The sequence below is a fragment of the Dermacentor albipictus genome, unplaced genomic scaffold, assembly GCF_038994185.2.
Source record: "Dermacentor albipictus isolate Rhodes 1998 colony unplaced genomic scaffold, USDA_Dalb.pri_finalv2 scaffold_72, whole genome shotgun sequence".
Taxonomy (NCBI): domain Eukaryota; kingdom Metazoa; phylum Arthropoda; class Arachnida; order Ixodida; family Ixodidae; genus Dermacentor; species Dermacentor albipictus.
The window spans coordinates 114,670-134,762 of record NW_027225626.1 but is presented as its reverse complement, the minus strand read 5'-3'; the positions used below and the strand labels follow the sequence as shown (position 1 = coordinate 134,762).

Genomic DNA, 20,093 nt, shown 5'->3' with positions numbered 1-20,093 from the left:
TGCCGGAAAATTGTTGACTTCTTTTTAGATCGTTAGGGGCCATTATTGATAGAATTTTCAAAACCTGGAGAGACTCTAAATCCTTTCAGATATTGTGAAAGGTAGGATCGGCTGCGTGTCCCAATCAAGAACAAACGACGTGGGAAATTGAGTATTGGGAACATATTGCTTCACGACATTGCCCGTTCCCACGTCACTGATGTGGTTAATACAAAACTGGCAAAGTTCAAGTGGAAAACGCTGCAACATCCCTCATGCAGCCCAGACCTGTTGCCTTGCGTCTTCCACATTTGGTAAAATTCGACAAAACTGCTCAAGGGAACCAGATTCGTGTCGGAAGATGACGTGTAGTCATTTACAGATTTTTGAGGCAGCAACCCAAGGAGTTTTATGAGACGGAAATTATATATATATATATATATATATATATATATATATATATATATATATAGTTATCCCTCGGCTAATTCAATAAGGAGGAGGCCGAGCTGCAAAGTGAGCCCCCCACGAACGAAATTGCTGGCTACGCCACTGATATATATATATATATATATATATATATATATATATATATATATATATATATATATATATATATATATATATATATATATATATATGTTATGGTTGTGGAGGTGATTTTCGGGATATTTTCTATTGATGTAAAGCAGTTGCTATTGAGACGTTGATTGTGCGTCGTGCTATATGTTATGGGCAAGGCCAATTTATCGGCGCATAGTGCATGTTGTGTAGACGCACTTTTTATATTTATTGTCCAGTCGGTGCTGATCGTGAACTTGTGTTGTGAATTTGAGTCAATAAAATTGAAACGTTGTCGTAATTTTGGGCATGAACAGGCGTTATTTTTTGCTTGTTAGAGCACAAGCGCACAAGCCACACAAGCAATGTACACTTTAAGATACCTGCGTACTGCGAAATAAATAAACAATGCTATAAATATGAGTGGTACGCTGCTGCTTCCTTTATTGCAGCTGAGGAAGCTGCCGGGAAGGCGATAAGACCTCCTAGTAAAACCCAGGCAATTTCAACTGCAGTATGCTTAAACACCACTACCACTGTGTAGTCAGTAGTGTATCAAGTGTATATTAGCTTAGAGATAGAAAGCTGACATTACCTTCAAGCGAACACCCCAAGGACTCGCGTCGGTTGCAATCGACGCGAGTCCTTGGCTATGCAGGCCTACGAAAACAAGCTTAAGGTCAAATTTCGCGCCAGTGCCAACAAGATGACGTCACTACATCCGTTACCGGATATTGCGTCACATCCGCTGTATTTTTTGTTCCGCCGGAAGTGTTCCCACCACATACAGATGGCGCTAAGCGCCATGAGCTGCTGACGAACCGCCATGTTTTGAACGTATGGGCTTCTATGGAAGCTTCGCTACCAGGTACATTTACCTTGTACGTTCCCTTCTTATCAATAAAGCATTCTTCTTGTAGCCACGACCGTGTGCATTACGCACGATACATGGTGTCAGAAGTGGGATCGCTCACGGGACCATGACCGACCTGCGCCCGCCTGAGCCACTGCGAGTGGGCGACAACGCTGCAGCGTCCTGGCAGACATTCAAGCAACGCATCGAGCTGTACCTGATAGCAACTGAGCCCACGAAGCCACGCAGTAAGGAGCAGAAAGCTGCAATTTTTTTCCATGTTGCGGGTCAAGAAGCAATTGACGTGTTTAATACTCTGAACCTATCACCAGAGGAAGCTAAAGACTACGACGTTTTGGTTAAAGCATTTGAAAACTACTGCTTGCCTAAGTGTAATGAAACCTATGAGCGATATGTGTTTCGCTCGCGTCGTCAGGCACACGGAGAGCCATTCGAACAGTTCTTTCGGGATCTGCAACTAAAAGCAAGAACGTGCAACTTCGGAGATTTACGAAATTCCATGCTGCGGGATCAAATTGTCTATGGCATTTGCAGCTCTTCCCTGCGAGAAAAGCTTCTTCGAAAGAAAGACCTGACCCTAGACACAGCGGTGGAATGCTGCAAAGCTGAGGAACTTGCCGAATCGCAAAATATGGCGTGGACGGAGGAAAACAAGATTGAACCTGTATTACGAACGCAAGCTAAACACGGTCACCAAAAATGCCGGTATTGCAACTTCTCGCATGCGCCAAGGAAGTGTCCGGCGTACGGCAAAACATGCAACAAGTGCACGAAGCCTAATCACTTTGCCGCCTGCTGTACGAGCAAGCGAGCAGCCGTTGATGACGTGGTCGAAGGAGCGGAGAGTGACAATGACTTCGAAGTTCTGGAGATCAGGACGACGGAAAGGAAGCGTGGTCCCGAAAGTCGCGACTGGATTGTAACAACGAGCATTGAAGGAACTGATGTGCAGCTTAAGGTCGACACGGGAGCACAGGCTAACTTGTTGCCGCGTTCGCTGTTCAAAAGGCTCGGAACTAGACAGCAGCCGTACCCCACGAGGAGCATCCTGCGCCATTACGGGGGCGGCGAAATACCGCACAGCGGAAAAGTTCGCCTCGCCGTGCAGTTAGGCGAACGGCGTGTACTGCTCGAGTTCTTCATAGTAAAGAAGAAGCAAGCTATTCTGGGCCTCGGGGCAAGTGAGAAACTTGGTCTGGTCAACAGGGTGAACTCGGTGGACAGCAGCGAGACATACGGAAGCCTAAAGCAGGCATTCCCAAGGCTATTCACGGGCATAGGCAGGACGCGGCGCGAGTACAAAATGGTGCTCCGGAAGGACGCTGTCCCTGTGGTTCAGCCAACCCGGCGTGTGCCTTAAGCCCTCAAGAAGCCGCTTAAGAAAGAACTTGACCGGATGAATGCTGCGAACATCATCGAGAAGGTGGAAGAACCGTCAGACTGGGTAAGTCCCTTGGTTATCGTGAGGAAGAAAAATGGAGACTTAAGAGTATGCATGGACCCGCGGGCAATTAATAAGGCGGTGAAGAGAGAGCACTTCCAGTTGCCATGCCGGGAAGAAATCGAAGGTGATCTAGCGCATGCAAAGTATTTCAGCAGACTCGATGCAAACAGTGGGTTCCATCAAATTCCCCTCGACAAAAAAAAAACGTCAGAAATCTGCACATTCAGTTCACCGTTTGGTCGGTATCGGTATCTCAGACTGCCATTCGGTATTGCATCTGCGCCCGAAGTTTTCCAGCGTACAATGAGCCAGATATTCGACGACCTCCCGGGAACACGTGTGTACATTGACGATGTGCTAGTGTGGGGTTCTACGCGAAAGGAGCACGATGAACGCCTGTACAAAGCGCTGGAAAGGGCACAGGCAGAGGGCCTAACTTTGAATGCAGAAAAGTGCATTTTTGGACGTACTGAAATCAGCTTCTTGGGTGATAAGATTAGTTCCACAGGTATTGAGCCAAATCCCGAGCTGATAAGGTGCCTTTTAAACCACCCTCCGCCAACGACTAAGAAAGACGTTCAACGCTTGCTTGGCACCGTGAACTATTTCGGGAAATACTTGCCACAGTTGTCAGCCCACACTGAGGCCCTGCGCAGCCTGATTAGAAACGACACACTTTTCGAGTGGACGCATGTTCACGAGCGTGAGTGGGTGCTGCTCAAAAAGATGCTTACGGAAGCACCCGTCCTGGCTATCTTTAATCCCGAGCTTTCCACGAAACTGTCGACGGATGCGTCAGCATTTGCACTCGGAGCAGTGCTTTTCCAACAACATGGAAAAGACTGGCGCCCGGTAGGCTACGCATCGCGAGCACTCACAGAAACTGAGCGAAGGTACGCCCAAATAGAAAAAGAGGCCCTGGGCATAACATTCGGCTGTGAAAAGTTTAATTATTATGTTATTGGAAGACATGTCGTTATCGAAACCGACCACAACCCATTATTGGCTATTTCAAAGAAAGAAATAGGCGACATGCCACCCCGTCTGCAGCGACTATTTCTTCGACTGCTGAAGTACGAGTTTGAGTTGCAGTATGTTCCAGGCAGCAAATTGGTTGTTGCCGACACCCTGTCACGAATCCCATCGCAGAAACAACCAGAAAAAGGCTCAACGGACGTTGAAGTTCATGCCGTGGGCGTTCTGACTGCCGTTGTTGGACCAGCAACCCTGTCTCGTCTGCAGGCAGCAACGGCCAGTGATCCAACGACGCAAGACGTCATTTCCAGCCTGCAGTCGTCAATACCTGTGGAAGGTGAGCTAAAGTCATTCGCACAAGAACTTTCTGTTGTCAACGGAGTACTCCTCAAGGGAACTAAAGTAGTCGTACCTGCAAGCATGCGAACAGAGATGCTGCGACGAGTGCACCAAGGGCATCTCGGCTTAGGAAAATGCAAATCTAGGGCTCGCAAGTTGATGTATTGGCCAGGAATGTCAACAGATATTGCCCACTTCATTGACAGGTGTGACGTTTGCAAGAAGTTTGCGTATCGACAGCCTGACGAGCCCCTGTGCCAACGCACCGTTCCAGACATGCCATGGGTGAGGGTTGGTACAGATCTTTTTCAACACGCCGGAAAGCATTATTTAGTTGTCTATGACGCCTACTCTAATTTTCCAGAAGTCGAGCATCTCAAGGATACCTCTGCAACGATTGTCATTCATAAACTACGTCAGATCTTTGCAAGGCATGGATTACCACTAGAAGTTTGCAGTGATGGCGGCCCGCAGTTCACGTCAAAAGAGTTTGAAGATTTTGCGGCTCGTTATGACTTTGTGCATACGATTTCCAGTCCCTATTTTCCCAGGTCCAATGGACTCGCCGAGAAGGGCGTACAAGTGGTCAAGCGGCTTCTTGGCAAGACTGAGAGCAAGAAAGAGGACTTCTATTTGGGCCTTCTCAATTACAGGGTGTGTCCTCTCGAGGATGGCCGATCACCATCGGAACTACTAATGGGACGAAGTCTCAGAACGCTACTTCCAGACTTTTCAGCATCATCATCAGGTCCCGTCCAAAAACATGCCCAAGCAAAGACCACAGGAAGAACACTAACTCCACTACAGAAGGGAGACGTCGTCCGCATCCTCGGAAATGGTAGATGGGAAATCAAGGCGCAAGTCCAAGATCTCGTGGCCCCAAGGTCGTACACCGTTCTGACAGAGGATGGCCGGGTTTTCCGTCGAAATAGACAGCACCTTCGCAAAACATCAGAAGCGTTCCATCGAGCCATCCATTACCAGGCGGACGACTGCGACGACACCCCTGACTCATCTTCGAGCGCAGCCTCGCAACAGCCGCCTGAACCTTCGCAGGCCGCACCGGATCGACCACCAGCAGGCACATCCGGCCCACCTAACATCCCAGATTCACTAAGGCGATCTACCAGGCCGCGAAGACCACCAGATCGCCTGGCCTACACGCACGGATTCCGGCAGACTGAAACAACCTAGGAGTGTTGACTGTTTCCATTCTTCGAAGAAAGGAGGATGCAACAGCCAACCAAGATAGCAACACTGTGCAAACGAAGAGAGCAGCGCAGCTATAAATACGTTCCCTTCTTATCAATAAAGCATTCTTCTTGTAGCCACGACCGTGTGCATTACGCACGATACACAGGTGACAAACGTGTTCTGGAAGACAATCTACCCGAGCCAAATGCAGTGACCACTCTATGGCACGTAAGAATTTTGTTCCCACAGCGGTGAAAGTTTTAGCAATGGAAGCCTATGGAAACGACGAAAATGTTTGCTCAATTTTTGAGGCAAGAACGATGACTGTAATAAAACTATCCCGTCTGTCGTAATACCCAGTGCAGCGTATGTAGTCCCGAGACTCAGCTTTCGATTGATGCCTATCTCGACTCTCCACATATGGCGTAAGACTGTTCCCGAAAGAGATTTTTGTGACACTGTCGTGGAAATTCCCATGGTATCGATAAAAACATGAGTGTACCGCTTGGCGAAGCCTCGGTAGCCGAGGCCGAGTGGAAGAATAGCGAGCACCTTTGGTCTCGCATGACGGAAGCCGCGGTTCGATTCCCGCTTCGCACTTTTTCTTAGCAGCGTAGGACCTAGTTTTGTAGTCTCTCACTAGATGGCATAAACACAAAGCCAAGAATTGCTTTCGGTACTGGTTTTCCAGTGGTGCTCTTGATATATTAGAGAGTTTTAGAATTGGGGGCCCAAGCGGCTTGGGGACCCAAGAAAATTGCGCGCCACCAGTGCGCATGCGCAGAACCCAAGCCAGTCTTGGGTTGTTGCGTTCGCGTTAACCCAAGACCCAAGAATCGAAAACTAGCGTGGGGCCCCAAGCCGTCTTGGGCCACCCTCGCGGGTGACAGCGATGGCGTGCAGCAGATGGTCGCAGAGCAAACTTTATTTACTTCGACTGATTTCGCAATTTCACGCGGGTGAACTCGCAGTTTTTTCGCAGCGCGTAACAGAAAACACCAACTAAGAGCACTTGGCTTCGATTGGCTTTGCTTGGCTTAGAATCGCACACTTAATTCGTAATACTAACCGGTAATAACACAGTGATTACGTTTCTTAGATTTTATTGTTCTCTCTTTTTGCTCAAAAATGCATTCTGTTTGTTTTCACTTGTAAGAAAAGAGGTTTATTTATTTTTGCTTTCAAGCACCTTTATATTTTCCACACTGCGGCGCACCGAGCAGTCAACCCAACGCTGTCTGCGTTCGACCCAATCCTCAAACTCTGCTGCTCACCTAGACCCAAGAGCAACCGACGCAACGCGGCTTGGGGGCCCAGCGCCTTGCGCCCCCAATTCTAAAACTCTCTATTATATTTTCTATTTTTCCTTCATAAAACGTAGCAGTATCGTGTTCATCTGTTAAGTCATCGCTTTTATGAAGATTTTCTTCATTGGATATCATAACTAGAAGCTTGCGCGCATGGCTTTGTGTTATGAAAAAAAAAAGAACTTTCGTGCTTTGTAGCGTGGAACCTGCGAGAACAAAATGGCTATTCTTATTTGCTTCTTCTGGAAGGTCCGTTTTCAACTTTCGGCTGTCCTTAATGGCACACATTCCGAGCGAATCACGTCCACCTGTGCAACAATGCCACCCGGTGGCCAGTGCCATTCCTATGCAACCTTCGTGTGGAGCAAAGGGTCTGTTAGGCTGAGTCGCTGCACGAACGATAATTATTTCTAACAATTCATCCAAGTAAGCAATGCACCAACTAGGAGAAGATGTACAGCGTGTGGATTAATAGCTACTGTTAATGTGTTCCCTACAGCCAAGTGGTATGAATCCGTAGGTGTGGCCGTAAAAAACCATTTGAATAAATGTCCTTCGTTCAGTGCATTTCCTTTTAATGCGCAGCATTCTTTGGCAAGTACCCCAGCAATTAGGTAGCAAAATCGTGCCTGTAACGTCAAAAGCTTGACGCATTTCCCATGTAAATATTTGGTCTTCATAAAAAGGGTTGCGGTGGCCAGCTTGAAATTGGAAGTGGCATCAGCATACATTTGGGCGTGATACAGAAATGGGCCAGGCTGAATTTGGTAGTGATATGGGAGTGGCCCTACCGAAATTTGGGGTGAAATGGTAGTGTGCCAAACTGAATTTGAGATTGATATGGGGGTGGCCAAACCTGAATTTGAGGTGATATAGGGGTGGGTAAGCCTAAGTTTGGGCGAATATGGGGGGTGGGCCAGCCTGGATTTGGGGATGATATGGGGGTGGGAGAACCTAAATTTGGGGGTGATATGGGGGGGTGGGCCACCCTAAGCATGGGAGCGTTATGGGGCTGGGCCAAGCTGAATCAGGGGGGGGGGGGTTTAGGGGGGCTAACCTAAATTTGGGAGTGATTTGAGGTGGGCTTTCCTAAATTTGAGCTGATAAACGGGTGGGCCAGGTTAAGTTAGGGGCTGATATGGGGGTGGGCCAACCTGGATTTGGGGGTGATATGGGGGTGGGCCAACCTAAATTTGGAAGTAACATGGGGACGGGCTAACCTAACCATGGGGGTGATGATTGGCTGGGCCAAGCTTAATTGGGGGGGGGGGGGGGGTGATGGGTTACTAACCTATATTGGGGGATGATTTGCGGTGGGCCATCCTAAATTTGAGGTGATCGAGGGTTGGGCCAGCGTTAGTTTGGGGCTGATATGGGGGTGGGTCAACCTCGATTAGCAGGTGGTATTGGAGTGGGCCAATATAAATTTGGTGGTGTTGTGGAGGCGGGCCAATCTGTATTTGGGAGTGATATGGGGCTGGTCCTACCTAAATGGGGGGCAATCTCGGGGTCGGCTAATCTGAGCTTGGAGGCGATATGGGGGTGGGCCACCCTAAATTTTGGGGTGCGTCAACTGGAAATTTTTGGCACGATTTACGGAAATTCGTGGGGGGACCAACTTGAAAATTAGGGGTGGCCCAATTGAAATTGGGGATAGGCGAACTCCAAATTTAAGGCTGGGCGTGGCCGACTTTGGGTTTGGGGGTGGGCCAAGTTTAATTTGAAGGTGCGCCAACCTGAAATTTAGGGGTGGGCCTAATTAATGTTGGGGGAGGGCCAATTGAAATTTGGGGGCCTGTTTACGAATAGTTAGACAACACCAGTGGTGTTTCGGCATCTTTTTCATCATCGCGAAGTACGTATATTAATAATTGTTACCTAATACTCCTCAAGGTGAGCTACCACTCGAGCCTTCCCAGCCCACTTGGCTAATAATGTCACAGAAGTACTCTCATCGTGACAACTGCGACGTTCAATGTGGAGATCACAAGAACAAATCACAAACCAAGCTGACCATTTTCGACCAATGTCATCGCTAACACTACTCGCTCGTGCTAGGAGCAACACAAGCTGACAACTATCATAATTGAACTTTCACTCGCACGCTAGTCGACACGCTCTCAGTGCACTATCTCGCCAATCATTGGATAGAACCTTGCTGGATGTTTTACTGTCATGTTGCGCCGTTATTCACGAAGGCCGTCTCCCGAAAAAAGAATACATTTTTGAGATTGACGAGGCAAGCTAGTATATAACTCATACGAAGCAAATGTATAAACGGTTATAGTGATTTTTCAAAAATGAATATAAGTAAATAAGATTTCAGATGGTATTGTTTTGACCGGGCATGACAACGATTTCTTCCCTGTCACAGTGCTTTGACCAAAAACCTAATCATTTTGTTCAAACGTGTTGCCCCAATACTACAGGTGCTAAATGTACAAAAGTGCGGTGCGTGGTCACAGCTTCAAAGCCAGTCTATTTTGCGTACGGTTGTTGATATTGTAGTAATGTGGAGTGTTCTTCTTTCTAAGAGCGCAAAAAGAAAAAAAAGCGCAAAGATAAGCGCAAAGTACATTGGAAGATCAGAAACCAGCAAGTATTTTTAATTTGTGGGTTGGTCTTCTCCGCCGGTAGATCGCTGTCCGAAAACTTCAAAGAATTTCGTTTGTGTGCAACTGCAGCAAAAGCGAAAATACTACCATTTCTTTGCCAGGACCTTTATGCCCTCCACACACACAAGAAGGACACCATATAATTGGCAATATCAGTTTATAAACTGACATTGTTTTGCTAATTTCAGTGCAGCGTGTTGCCTACGGACGGAGTATTTTCTTAGTATTGGTCCAGTGTTAGCAGTGAGAAGCAGTTCGGTCTACCATTCCCATGAGGGCATACTAGCCGTTTGTAGCGCTTTACTGTAGGACAAGTTAAGTGCTAAAAACTTGGTGTGCCTTGTCCTTTCCGCAGGTCGTCCATCCATTCTGTTATAGTGACGATCAACGTTGTGTCCGTAAGGGCTCCTCCGCAATTTTAGCTTCACCATCACGAGAATGGACAGAGAAATGAAGCTTTCTTCACAATCAGCCCCAGGGGGATTCCACGACTCGTAACTGCTGCAATTTGCATTCAGTGGCTGGGCATGCTAACCACATCCTTAGTTTCACAATGACTAGAGTACGCAGAAAAAGTAGAGCTTTGGTCACTATCACTACCACGAACCCATGTCAATGCAGATATAAGTACGTGCAGGGGCTGGGTATGCTAACCTCTCCGCTACCACCTGGTTCCACCACCTTAGATTTTCCAGGCATATCTGCTTCTTGTTTTCATCGCAGACGCATGCAGGATAAACGCGGATAACTAAAAAATCTCAGTGACCTTCTACTCTGTGAAGAAACATGACCTGCAAAGCTGTGTATGTAGACCCCTTAATGGCTAACTGCACCTCCACCATATATCGACCCCGCATTGCACTGTCTTCGGGATCGGCCCACGTATGGGGAGTGCTTAACGCCTGCTTCATCTACGCCGCGGGTCTCCCCGGCATGGCGTTGCATTCGGGGTCAGCCTACGTATCAGCCACGTATCAGCCCGCGCTGAACGCATGCTTCACCACCGCTGCGGTTGGGCCGGTATTACGCTATCTTCGGGATTTGGCTCTACACGTGGACGCGATAGTGGGGAAAGTAGCCCTTAAGAGGAAGCTTTAGCTCTACTGGTCCTATCTAAATAAATGTAAAAGGAGAATTCGATTTTCTCAACAGCCACTCCATCTAATTTGACAAGGTTTGTTGCATTTAAAACAAAAACTTAAAATGGAGTGTCTGTTGGTTTCGAATTCTTGATTTAAGTCATCATTTGTTTATTCAAAATTGTCAAAAATTGCAAACTTTAAGAAAACGAAACCATCAAGTTTACAACTCTCTTTCGGCAATGAAAACTGATATCAAAATTATGTACATTGCATCTAAAACAGACAAAATTGATTTATTACGCATGAATCTCAAAAAAATTTAGTAATATAGAAATTCAGCTTTTCCACAACGCTTGTTCACAACGTAACGACTTCACGTAAGATATAAATCGGCATATTGGATTTGTCCGCTTTGAATTGTCTAATGGATGGTGTTTACAGAACCGCGATATCAGTTCTTGATGCGGAGTTAATAATTTGTAAATTTCGTGCTTGTGTACCTTTCGCACTTTCGAATTTTTGAATATCTTTTACCGAAATTCAGGCCCTAAATAGAAATTCCTCTTCCAATAGTCACTAGAATTTACCTTTCTCTCCCGAATCCAACAAATTTTATTAAAATCGGTCTAGGGGTTATCTAAGAAAAGCGTTTCGGCGTTTTACATCTATTTGAATAGGCCGAGTCGGAGTAGGTCCCGTGTTAAAGCTTCCTGTTAACGACTTCGCTGTAAAAAAAGAATAAAAGAATAAAAGAAAGAAAAAACGCTGCAGCCATCAATATCGCCGCCTCAGATTTCGTCATGGTGGCACCGTCACCATCGGCACGGCTCCGTGAGCAGCTACCAAGCTGTTCACTTTCGTTATCTTCCTTCCCTTGGCGGCCGCGCATTGTCTTGATGCCAGCGACGCGCTAAATCTGCACCATCATTCCGTCATGCGCCGCTTCTGCAACCAAGCAAGCTTTCGGGGGCACACGTACACTGCCGCATTGACACCAAAACTTTAAACTGCTTGCCTTCGAGAAAACAGCATGAATAAAAATGGAACGCGACTATAAGGCCATGGGGAATATGTTCGCGGGGTCGTACTATTGATGACAAATGATGACAATAGCAAATGATGTTAACATTGTTTGTATCGTTCCAATAGTTTTGTTTCGTGTAGTTAAAAGTAGCCGGCATATTGATGGTGTTGTAGACTTCTTATAAAGTAAGTGTGAAAGCTTGGACAGGGTATCTTGGCACAAATCAACTTCATGAGCTTAAGCACATGTGCCCAACGTTGCACGACTGCCTTTACAACCGATTCTCATACATTATACAACAAGCACCTCAGCGCTACGATACATCCCACAAGGTGTGCGAGAACATTGTGCGAGCTCCCGATTAGGTTTCTGAGCGTTGGTGGCATCAGGCTCGGTTTCCTGGCATCATAAGGAATAAAAACTGCTGCCTGGAGGAAAGCGTTGGGTACATTTTCAGTACTTTGTAACATATGATGTGTACGTTAGAACGAAAAGTACTGAAATATTATGAGGATTTCGCTGGATGTATTTTAGCTGTCTAATGATAACATTTAAAGAAAAAAATACTGTGATTTTGCGATAATTAATGCTGACATTAAATATCAGCTGCTACACACTACCCGTGGTGGAAGTGGCCCCTGGACTACTGGGATACATTGAACCACGATGAACCAACCACGATGAACCATTGAACCAACCGACGACTTACCAATAATAATAAACCAACTACAGGAGGCACTCTCATCACGCATATCACAAGACTTGGCAACACCCGTTGCCTGAAGCTGTGGTTTGATGGAGACAGCCTACCCTCACACGTCAAAGTTGGTCACGTCCGCCATCCAGTCCGCCCATACGTACCGAAGCCCCTGCACTGCTACAAATGCTGCAAGATGGGACACGTAAAAGGAGTCTGTAGGAATAGCCTCGTGTGCCCACGGTGCGCCGAATCTCATTCAGCAGATGCCTGCCGCACAACTGTGTTAAAGCGTCCTAACTGCTATGGTACTCATGAGGCCTCTTCCAATGACTGCCCGCGGGTGAGGAACGAGCGAGCAGTACTCAAACGTATGGTACGGGACCATTCAACACACAGAGAGGCTGCCGCTACTCTCGGGCCATGACGACATCGGCACCGAAGAGCTGCACGAAGAGTTACGTCTACTGAAAGATATACGCCATCTTCCGGCAAAGCGGCTACCGTGTCAACGCCAACTTCCACAAAGACCCACAGTGCGAAAACGAAGACTGGGGCTACACTCTCACCTCCTGAAGAGTGGCCTACACTTCCCCGAGCGCAACCTGCCTCGGAGTCACATCAAATTGCGCCGCCCTCAATGACCTCACGGACCGCGGATGGGACGACGACTGAGGATCGCCAAGTCATAGTGATGCTGAAGTTACTTATGGACGCCATGCGCATTCTGCTGAGCAGCATGAAAACCCCGTCGGCACAGAGCGCACTGCAGGTGCTGGACACCTTGAGCCCGGTGCTTGCGGCTCTAGGGTAAAACCACGACCCCAGAGATGCCGTCATTTCAAGAGGAAGTCAAGAATGCATCTGTCTTTCAGTGGAACGCCAGAGGGTTTAAGTCACGCATGTCCGACTTTAGACAGTTTGTCTTTGAGCACCAGTTCGCCATTATCGTGATTTGCGAGCCCAACCTGTCAGCTACCATCAGACTGTCCAGGTATGAGCTCTTCATGTCCTCTGCCCACGGAGAGTGCAGCAAGGTTGTTGTGTTTATACGCCATGACTTGACTTATATACATCACCCAGTGCCTTCTGACGAAGCAAATCAATACGTTTGCTTAACAGTGAAGAAGAAAAAGCTCACGTTCACAATTTTTGGAGCCTTTTTATCTCCAGCAAGCCGTCTAGATTGTGAGCGTCTACGGGGAATTTTAACATCGACTCCACAGCCATGGGTGCTCACTGGTGAGTTTAACGCCCACCATTACCTATGGGGAAGCTCCAACGTTAACTCTAGAGGCAGAACGTTGGTGTCCTTTGCCTCTGAACAATAATTTTGCTTGTCAAATGATGGACGCCCTACTTATCTCCGTGGATCAGCGTATAGCAGCTGCTTGGACATAACCTTCGTTTTACGTTCGCTTTCGAGAAGAGTGCACTGGTTTTCGGATTTAGAAACACGGGGTAGCGACCACATCCCAACCTATTTGAAGATCGAAGGTTTGACTAGCTCCAAGTCCTCCAGAACCATCCAGTGCACCTATTGGCCTAGATACAAAATAATAATGGAAGACTGTTGTCGTGATGGCACCTCCTATAACCTACAGGGCGCGATAAAGGATGCCATACAAACAACCACGCATTCGCTTTCGAGGAGTTCTTCTCTCAGCGATTTCGACATCGAACTAGCAAAACTTCGAGCCATTCGCCATCGGGCCGAGCGAAGATATAGACGCACGAAGTCCAATCATGATTTAGATTGGCTAGACAAACACAAAAGAAAATACAGCGTCACATGAACAAGCTGGCTTCACGACAATGGGCATCCTTTTGCGAGTCCCTGGATCCGCAAAACCTTTGTCGCTTACATGGAGGACTGTTCGTGGCTGTCGCACAACCTTTGGTCAGCGCCACCCGTTTAAATCTCTGGCACTTTATCTACAATGTAGATATATTGATGTGGCTGAATCTGTTTGCAGAAAGATTGCTGGCGAGGCAAATTCCGATGAAACGGGTACAGGAACGCTCGACCACCCACTGTTCTCACGCGATCCCCGCATGGAATGCCCTTTTTCTATGGAAGAACTAGAAGCTGCGCTGGCTTTGTGCAGGCGTTCTTCAGCGCCAGGACCTGACGGCATTAAATACCGTGCCCTGTGTAACCTAGGAGATCAAGCTCGGAAGGCACTCTGCTCCTCTACAACGACTCCTGGCAGACGGGTACGGTTCCACAAGAGTGGAAGTCGACTCGCCTCATTCCACTTCTCAAAGCTGGCAAGTCGCCTTTGGACATTTCTTCACACCGTCCAATCGCACTTGCCAGCTGTGTCGGAAAAACAACGGAAATAATGATTTTAACACCTTTGGAATGGTACTTAGAGTACTATGAAATCTATCCACACGCAATGGCCGGATTCAGACGGGGCCGTTCGTCAACAGACAGCGTTGTTGACTTGATAACATTTGTGCAACGCCAAAAGGCCTGTAAGCGACTATCTGCTGCTGTTTTTCTAGACGTTAAAGGAGCTTATGATAATGTCACCCATGAAGCCATCCTTAGCACGTTAGAAGCCGTCGGACTGGGTGGTAAGATGTATATGTGGGTGGGCAGCTACTTACACAGGAGACCATTCTACGTGCACACAGAAAATGGCCCGACGTCCGAGCATTACAGTAGCTGAGGAGTCCCTCAAGGAGGAGTGCTTAGCCCGACTCTTTTCAATCTCACCCTCAGTGGATTAGTTTACAACCTGCCAAGCACCGTACGACTTTCCATCTATGCGGACGACATCTGCATTTGGGCATCAAGTGTGACACGACTTCAGCTTCGTGCTCGGCTTCAGAAGGCAGCCACAATGACATCTTGCTACCTTCGTGAACAAGGACTTGAAATTTCATGCGGAAAGTGCGCAATGGTGGCATTCACGAGGAAGCCAATGTCTTGTCATGGCGTATCTATTAACGGACAACTTATACCATACAGCAGAAGTCACAGATTCTTGGGAGTCGTAATTGACAGAGACCCGTCTTGGACTCCGCACGTCAATTACGTGAAAAAGCGGCTGGCTGCTATCTATCACTTGTTCAGGTTCCTTGCAGGAAAAAGTTGGGGAGTATCTATACACGCTATGTTACAGCTGTACAAGGCGTTGTTCGTTGGATTCCTGCGATACAGCCTGCCTGCAATATCCAACAACTGCAAGACTAACCTGCGTACGATTCAGAGTATTCAAGCCCAAGCCCTTAAGATATGTCTTGGTTTACCACGCAGTGCATCAACGGCTGAAACAATTGCCCTTGCCCAGGATTACCCAATCACGACGCACATTACTATTGAGACAATGCGTATGCATCTCAGGCATTATGCTAGGACCCCTTCCCACCATTTGGTGAGCCTCACTGCTTCAAGGCCCTGCTCGACATTTAGCGGATTTGTCAGTGCATATCGTGCGTCGGTTACGTCAGGGTACGCACCTGCGGCCAAGCCAGCGTTTCCTCTGTGTTGTTTGAGCCGTCCACAAGTAAATATCATGATTCCGGGACTACAGAAGAAGACAGATCTACAGGCCCCTGCTCTAAAACAGCTGAGCTTACTTCTGTATGAAAAGTACAGCAACCACGTGCACATCTATACCGATGGATCGACTACGTCGTGCAGTTCTTCTGGCGCCGTGGTTATACCAACGTGAGGAATGACACTGCGGTTCAAGACATCGCATGTCACGACCACAACGGTGGCAGAACTAACGGCCCTGCGTCGAGCACTGGAATTTATTGATTCTGAAAGACCTAGAAAATGGGCTGTGTTTTGCGATTCAAATCCGGCATTACAGTGCACGCAGCCAGTTCTCCGACATGGATGCCATGACCAATTGACATACGAAGTCGTGAAACTTTACCATGATGTCCAACAAAAAGGCCACGATGTCATTTTTGAATGGGTACCTGGCCACTGTGGAATCAGAGGCAATGATTCCGCCGATAACGCTGCTCGCACAGCTCATCAAGAAGAGCACAGCGTTCCACTTCCGCTTTCGAGGACTGACACTGCAAGGCAGCTTCGACACCTGGCACGCAGTCTCACACTGACCGAGTGGAACTCACCAAACTTGCGACTTACGCGACTGCATCGACTAAACCCCTCCCTGCAACTCGGACCTCCACTCGGACTTCCTCGACGTGAAGCTGCACTTCTCTGTCGCCTTTGGTTAGGAGTTGTCTCCAGAAAGGCATACTCTACATTAATTGGAGTGAGTGACAGCGCAGCGTGCGAGGTCTGTGGCACCGAAGAAAACATCGACCACCTGCTGTGCCACTGTCCAAGATATGGCCCAGAGAGACAAGAACTTGTCAAAGCTTTCCAAAAACTGGAAATTCGGCCAATTTCTGTGCAAGTACTGCTGGAACACCGCCCCCATCGCCCGTCGGCCCATAAAGCGGTGAAGGCGCTTTTGTGTTTCTTAAGGACGACGGGTTTTTGCGACAATCTGTGACTATTAATGCGATCTCTGTAAGACCACATGCGTCAGTGAACTCGCCGCAACTTCCTTCTGTCCTTCCCTCCTCTCTCTCCCTGTGATCTTTGTTTTCCCCTTTCCCATTCCCCCGGTGTAGGGTAGCCAACTGGACGTTATTCTGGTTAACCTCCCTGCCTTCTACTTTTCTCTTCCCTCCTTGAACGGCGATACGCTGGTTTGATATATAGCAGTAATTGGAAAGGGGTTCGCTCTTGAATTTCCTGTATGTCGGTGCCGCTGTGCAGTGTTGGGGGCCCTTTTTAAACGACAAGCACTATTTTTCAGCTAATATTGAAAGCGACTGTCTTCTTTTTTTTTAGGGGGGGGGGGGGCTTTTTTTAGCGTCTAAGCACAGTTTCAAAGTTATCAGTTAGCTCAAGATGCGTCTGCATGCGTTTCTAATATCCAGTATGTTGTCATGGATTCAATAGCGAAAGAGCGTTATCTTATCAGATTGCGCACGTGAAACGAATACTGGCGTATATTCTCCATCACATTTGAGGACCCGAGATTGCGCTGCAATGTACGAGCATTCCAATCTGACGAACCGACGCCTTGATCCGTAGATCGAAATCAGAGGAAGCACTTTGCGCGCAGCCATCGTTGCGCTTTGAGCGTTTTCTTTTCCAGCGCAAGCTCACCTTATAATGAGTTATATTCGTGACTCACTCTTTGGAAGTGTTTTGTTCTTGACATCCCTACAATGTGAGAGTATAGAGGCGTTCCATCTTCCTTGAGTGAATACTTGGAAACGGACTAGGCCTTTTCTTGCGTCTGCGTTTACACATTTACCACACCAATTTATTTTTATAACGTAATTTAGGAGGCTGTAAAGCACAGAAACCTTTTATTAAACAGGAGGTTTTATTAACACAGAAAATTTAAATGTTTATTAGTCGGCTTTCACCTCACGGAAAGAAATTTCAATCAAGATATTTTTATGATAATTAAAAGCCTATCCTCTTGACGACGTTTAATCTGAGTTCCTATTTGCAAGCTGATACAGACTTGCAGGTGGTTCGTATCGGGGGCCCTCAACATATGTCTAACCGTCAAACAAAGAGTTATTCCGAATGTTTCATTTCAGGAAGGCGTGTTACCCTCCTGTCGTTCACTCCCGTTCGCAAATACGCATAAGACGAAAGTGCTGCATGAAGAGCGTCGTTAGTACAAACCAACGAGCTACCGTAACTCACCTCGCTTATATCGCTGTCATTTAGGCTTAGATAAGAAATATATATATTTTATATCGACGCATCACGAATCCAAAAAGAGCTGTCCGTGACCAGCCCAGCTAGGTTTCTTTCAATTCGTAATTCGTAGTAGCGCCTAATTCTAGCTCACGAAGGAGAGCACTGAGTATGGATATGGCAGAGAAGGTGTTCTATATACTGTCTCGTCACCCACCGAAAATTGCCCGCCGTGCTACTGGCCATTCCTAGAAAAATGGAATATGTGGCGCCCAGCCATTTGCAACACCACAACTTTGTTTGGCGATTCGAGAGTCCAGGTGAGAGACAGGGTGGTTATGGAGATAAAGACACGCTATTTTCTGCAGTAACTTAGGAATGCATGAATGAATGCCTTCATTTATTGAGAAAAAAGAAGAGCAAGCATCAGCGGAAGCACGTCTCAGCAGATTGGGAAAGAAGCGGAGGACAAAGAGGAAAAGCTGGAGCCTGGGTGGCAGGCGCAGTCGCAGTTTAGGGGCGACAGAATATAAGCAAGAGTTGGTGAAACCAGTTGAATTCCAGTGTAGATCTGTGATGTGGCGAGTAAATAATTGGAGACACCGCCCAGCATCCGTCCTTTGCGGTAGTATAAGCACCAGCCGTTCTTGGTGACAAACGTTTACTGAAAACCAATCTTCGCAATTAATTATTCATCAGCCATACCTAGCCACGTATTTCTTAGTGGCAGGGTCAGTGGATTTCAACTACGCTGTCGCGACAAGTTACGACCATAAGGTGACGCTTGCGGTTGCGGTTGTCATACTTGTGACTCTTACTATTGCGCGAATAGTATAAACATGGGTTTAAACATAAACAGGAATTTTAGAACCGCGTTTCTCACCTTACATATGCTCAACGCAAGCACCATTGCAGCATGTTACGGTGCGCGTCTCTTCAAGACAGAGACGAGAACAATACAACGCATTAGAAGACAGGGTACCACCTTGGGCCTCGTGCCAAACATATCCAAGCCAAGAATATTTATTTTATTTCAATACCCTAAAGGCCCGGTGCGGGCGTTACATAGGGGGGGATTCATCAAAGAAAACTTAACAATATAGAACACAGAATATAAACGGCTGAAGACAGGAATAAACAAGGTAATAAACCAGGTTTAAGGTAATAGGGGGAAAATGGCTAGGAACAGGTACTGAAAAAAGGCACATGTATCAAATCCCCAAAAACAAAACAAAAGTCGCACCTTCAGAAGTTACAAAACATGTCATCTAACATTCCACGGAAAGTTACGGCCCACACGCACACACTGAAAAAAAAAACGAAAAAAAGACACACATCATTCTACAGTAGAATTTTCTGAGTATGGGACCAAAGAGCTGTTTGAAATGATGATGTTCCAGCGATAGCCGCAATGCTAGAAGGAAGCGAATTCCACTCTTCAATAGCCAGGACCAAAGGTATTTATATCGTTCTGCCCGAGCGAAAATGGGTTTAGTCTTCTTCATCTGATCTACACGAGCCGGTGTGTGCGGCACCGCGTGAAGATGTGAACTTGCGAATGGTGTGTTGCTGTGGTAGAGAGTATGGAAAAAAGATAAACGGCTGAGTTTTCTGCGCATGACCAGAGGCGGGAGACGGAGCGATATTTTCAGTACTCTTACACTTTGATACCGAGAGTAACGGAAAAGGATGAATCGAGCAGCCTTGCTTTGTATAGATTCCAACATCTTAACAAGATATGTATAATGAGGCTTTCAGATCATGGTTGCGTATTCTACCACAGGCCTGATTAGCATTTTCAATTCGTGTAGTTTTGTGTCCTAGTTGGCTTGGTGTAGTCGGCGTTTAAGAAGACCAAGTTTTTTTAAGTCTTTGGTAGTATTCAGTTCAATATGAGTGCTCCAGGATAAATACGAGCTGAAATATACACAGAGGTATTTTACCGACGTTCAAGTTTCAATGATATTATTAATAACTGTGTGGGCATTAGGAATCGTCTTAGCAGCGGAAGTAAACTTGAGATGTATAGTTGTGTCGGCGTTAATTACCGTCTACCCTGCCGCACCAATGAGTTAGGTCATCAAGATCAGTCTGGAGAGCAATGATGTTAACAATCATGCCGTCGTTTCTATGCAAAGAAGTTATGTATTTAAACTTCTGGAGTGACAGTCCAATCCGCCACCTACGGGAGCACGTGAAGCCGCCGGCGGCCATATTGTTAGAGGAAAAGGAGCACGACTACAGTACGTGGCTGCGGTATACGCGCGACGCAACTGTGCTTGCTGTTCTGCGATGAAA

General features: G+C 47.0%; 1 pseudogene; it reads left to right on the top strand.

Moving 5' to 3' along the window:
* Positions 1–1,469: 1,469 nt before the first annotated feature.
* On the top strand, positions 1,470–5,499 carry LOC135914819 (uncharacterized; annotated as a pseudogene).
* Positions 5,500–20,093: the final 14,594 nt, after the last annotated feature.